The sequence below is a fragment of the Myotis brandtii genome, unplaced genomic scaffold (genome assembly GCF_000412655.1).
Source record: "Myotis brandtii unplaced genomic scaffold, ASM41265v1 scaffold577, whole genome shotgun sequence".
Lineage (NCBI taxonomy): Eukaryota > Metazoa > Chordata > Mammalia > Chiroptera > Vespertilionidae > Myotis > Myotis brandtii.
In genome coordinates this window covers 1,579,696-1,583,902 of record NW_005370161.1, presented here as the reverse complement: position 1 = coordinate 1,583,902, position 4,207 = coordinate 1,579,696, and the positions used below count along the sequence as shown (strand labels likewise).

Sequence of the window (4,207 nt, the reverse complement as noted above, 5' to 3'; positions counted from 1 at the left end):
GGCCTCAGCTCTGCGCCCTCGCTGGCCGGTGAGGCGGAGCGTGGGCACTGCCCGGCCTTGCTCCACACCCCGGGCCCCGCATGGTGACTTCCCCTGGAGGCGAGGAGCCTTCTGCGGCCCTTCCACCAGTTTCTTCCGGGAACACCTCCCGGAGAAAGGCTCAGGGCTCTCCACGCCGGGTACCCCCACCCCCAGGTCGTCACGCCAGGGCGGGGTGCCTCCCCCTTCTCCCCTCCCCTCTCCTCTCCTGCCTCTGCTAATAGGCCCCTGGAGTGTGGTCCTTACCAGGGGAGAGGTTTCACGCGTCTTTCGTTAGGAGAAAAAAGAAACCTTGATACAAATAACTGGAACTAGCTTCCTTCTGCACCCCAGTCTGATGGCTGAGGTTTACTGGTAATAACTGGGTGTGCAGAAACGCCTGCAGCAGCCACTTGGCCACGAGAGGGCAGAAGAGCCCTTCCTGAGGCCCTGGGCTGGGGAAGGAGGAGGAACCCCCAGACTAGCCGAGGGAGCTGGGGGTCTCAGACCTGGGCCTGTGCCTTTCCTGCCCTGGGAACTCCGTCTGCTTCTCCCCATCCTGGCCCAGTTCCCCCAAAGAGGAGCAGCGGGACCCTCACCCATTTGGCCTGGGGTCCAGGCAGCTGTGGTCGGTGAGTTGTGGGGCCACCCCTGTTAAAGCCAGTGATGGGCTCTGGGGTCTCATCTATCCCCACCGGTCTCAGAAGTTCCCGTGCTGGGCACCCGGACCCCAACCTTGGGGTGGGAGAGACATGGGAAAAACTGAGCTCAGGAGTCTCTGAAGAGACACAGAGATTCTTCTGGAAGCTGGGATTCCACAGTAGGGACGGCTGTGTCTTAGGACAAACACCTGCAGAGCTGGGGGTGTGTGTGTTGGGGGGGTCCTCTTCAGCGAGGGGAGCAGACCTTGTTCCCAGGGGAGCCCATTGCTCCTGCTGCTCAGCTCTCTCTAGGTTGCAGCCACATTCACCAACACCTTCCAGTCGACCTGGAGGTGACCCTGGGGTGGGGGGAGAGGGCGGCAGAGGAGGAGAGGGAAAGGGCATCCATCCTTAGGGAGACCTGATGAACAGTCACAACGCTTGAGGTGGGGATGGGGGCTGGGGCGGGCAGGGAGGAGAGGAGGATGGGCTGAGAATCTGAGATCAACGCGAAAATGTCAAAGAGTGCGCACTTTGTTTCATTAAACAGGCTGTTTGTTTATGTTTGGAGAGCTGGTTTCAAGGACTCAGCTCAGCCCTCTCAGATGATAGCATCAACAGAACCACGAACAGATGGGGTGGGGGCGGGGGATGTCCCTTCTTGGAATATGTTCAGGGACCGGGGCTGATTCAAAAGGAGACCTCAAGCGGGTAATGCCCTCTTTGCTCTGGGGTCTGTATCTGGCCAGGAATGCAAATTCTTCCAGAGGAGTCTCCAAAACTGCAGAGGATGGACCTCCGGGGGAAGGAGAGGGGGTACGTTTAGATCCAGCCCATGAGGACCCAGAAAGGGGTGGAGGGTCCTTTATCCAGATTCTCCACAGCCAAATACATTGTAGCTGAGTTGCAACTCCCCCAGCAGGCGTGGCTGGGGGCTCTGTCCTCGCCTGTGAGTGGGGAGCAGCCTGCCTGACTCTGGGGCTGGGAGAGGAGCTGCCGCTGCATGGAAGGGAGAGTGTGTGTTGGGGGGTGGAATGTATTCTTTTTCAAATGCACAGCCAGTTGTCACATCATCATTTATTGAAAAGGGTATCCTTTCTCCACTGACAGGAGTTGCTACTTTCATCATAAATTAAGTTCCCTCAAATATATGGTGCCGTCTCTGGTGTTCCAGTCCTGACCCTCACACCTCTTTGTCAATTTCTGCGCAACAGCGGTGCATTGGTTATGATGGCTTTACAGCAAATCCCTTCTCCACGTCCTTTTAAAAGCGTTTCTCAGCTGAGCTTGCACACTTTCTTCTCCATATAAAGTTTAGAATCCATTGCCTGTAGCCAGTCCTGTTGGGAATTTTATCAGGATTGCACCGAGTCTGTGGGCACACTTGGGAAGCTAACGTCGATGTGATCTGGTCTGGCTCCCAGGTGGGTCTGAATCTGGACTTATTTAAACTTCAGCAACGTTTTCTAGTTTTCTTTTATGTCACAGTCATTTATTTCTTCATTTATTTCTGGGGTTTACTGCTGTCATGAATCGGGCACTTTTGCTTATGAAACATTATACTAGAGGCCCAGTGCACAAATTCGTGCACCTGTGGGGTCCCTCGGCTGGCCAGATTGTGAGAAGGTGCAGGCCAGGCCAAGGGACCCTACCAGTGCACAATTGGGGCCGGGGAGGGATGTGGGAGGTTGGCCAGCCTGGGAGGGACCACAAAAAAGCTCCAGGGCATGTCCAGCCTGTCTCGTTCAGTCCCAATCGGCCAGACCCCAGCAGCAAGCTAACCTACTGGTCAACTGTCTGCTCCAAGCCGTTGAGCAGCCTTAGCATATCATGCTTTGATTGGTTGAACGGCCAACCGGTTGGCCAGACACTTAGCATATTAGGCTTTTATTATATAAGATATTGTTGCTTTAATAAGTGCTATTATATTTGTGTGTTGACCCTAGAATTGGCCGCTTTTAATTCGAATGGTGTGCCAGTTGATTATTTTAGATTTCCTAGACAAATAGTCATATAATTATGCAAATAATTGTATTTTTACCTCTGCCTTTACAGTATTTGTACTTCACATATATTTCCTTGTATTATTACATGCGCTAGGATTCAAATATAAAATCAGGCATCTTTCTCTTGTTTCTGACTATAATGTGAATGGCTCTAATGCAGGGGTCAGCAAACCATGGCTGGGAGCCAAACCCTGCCCACAGTGGTCTCTCTTTGTAAATAAAGTTTTATTGGCAGGCAGCCAGGCCTGTTCGTTTACATGTTTTCTGATTGGCTGCTTTCATACTGTGGCATCAGTGTTAAGTAGTTGGGACAGAGACCATATGGCCGGAAAAACTAAAATATTTGCTATCTGACCCTTTGCAGAAGTTTGCTGACCCCTCTTCTAATGTATGAAGTGCAATGCTCGTTGGAGGCTGAGGAATTTTCCTACCATTCTGAGCTTCCTGAAGGTCTGGTGGGTGTGCTTCAAACTCAGTAGTAAGTATTATATGTTACAGGTGCTTTTGGGGGGACTGACTGTCTTTCGAGATGATCAGGGATTTTCCTCTCTTTAATCTCTTAATGTAGCGAACTGTACCCACAGATTTTATATTGTTGATTCATCCTTGCATTCCTGAGATGAGCTTTGCTTGCCCCCGATGCATTGGGTTCTGTTTGTCAGTGCATTTATTTAGGGTAATTATATGCACTGTTATAAACCGCATGTCCTCATCAGTGTGTGTGTGTGTGTGTGTGTGTGTGTGTGTGTTCCCACCACTGGGATATGTGCTGAGAAAGGGTCATATCAGAAGAGACGAATGACCGTGTGGCATCTGCCAATCCCAGTTCAGAATCTGAGAGACACCTAGCTAAGGGGTGACATTAACATGCTGTGAGACCTGCTGCAAACAACGTCTCGGAGGGTGAGAGCGATGTGAGCGTGGGCTCAGCTGTGGTCAGCGTGCAGGGCTGACGCAGGTTTGCCGACTGTGCGTGTTGGCCCCTTTTCTGTGGGAGAGAGAACACCCTCCTGGCAAAGCCGCCGGAGCAGAGTCGGAGCTGGAGAAGGCGGGCCGGGCTCTGCATGCGAACCTTCAGACCAGGGAGTCACATCTGGGCCAGTCTCTCCAAAGGGGCTTAGAACCAGAGCCCAGAGCATCGCTGAGGACGTGGGATGGTGAGCGATTTCACAATCAAATGGAATCGGTGCCAAACATCGAATATCGAAGCACAATGATGAAAGCCAGCGTGTGCTGAAGGCCTGCCCAGGGACCGAGGGCTGCTGCCCACGTGCGGTGGCTCTTCAGGCCTCCGTGGCCTCTTGGAGGTGGGCACCCCCATATGTTGGTGGGGACCCTTGGGCCATAAGGACAGAACTGAACTCCCAGGAGCTCGAGCTAAGAGCAGAATGCGCTGGAGTTCAGAGGGGGAGACAAGTGAACCAGGGCCCCTCTGATGCTCCCTGGCCCTCAGTGTCTCTGTTGTTAGTCATCTTCTCCTCACCTCACCCCTTCCTCCTTTCCCCTCACCCATCTCATCCTCCTCCTCCTCCTCCTTCTTTC

At 52.8% G+C, this 4,207-nt stretch overlaps 1 long non-coding RNA gene across 1 annotated transcript in view; it reads left to right on the top strand.

The window, feature by feature from the left end:
- Positions 1 to 6: 6 nt before the first annotated feature.
- Positions 7 to 4,207, top strand: part of LOC102247006 — a 19,511-nt gene continuing 15,310 nt past the window's right edge. Inside the window, exons 1-3 of the long non-coding RNA XR_314295.2 lie at positions 7 to 650; positions 1,770 to 2,083; positions 3,030 to 3,143. This is a non-coding gene — a long non-coding RNA (uncharacterized LOC102247006). The remainder of the gene's footprint in view (positions 651 to 1,769; positions 2,084 to 3,029; positions 3,144 to 4,207) is intronic.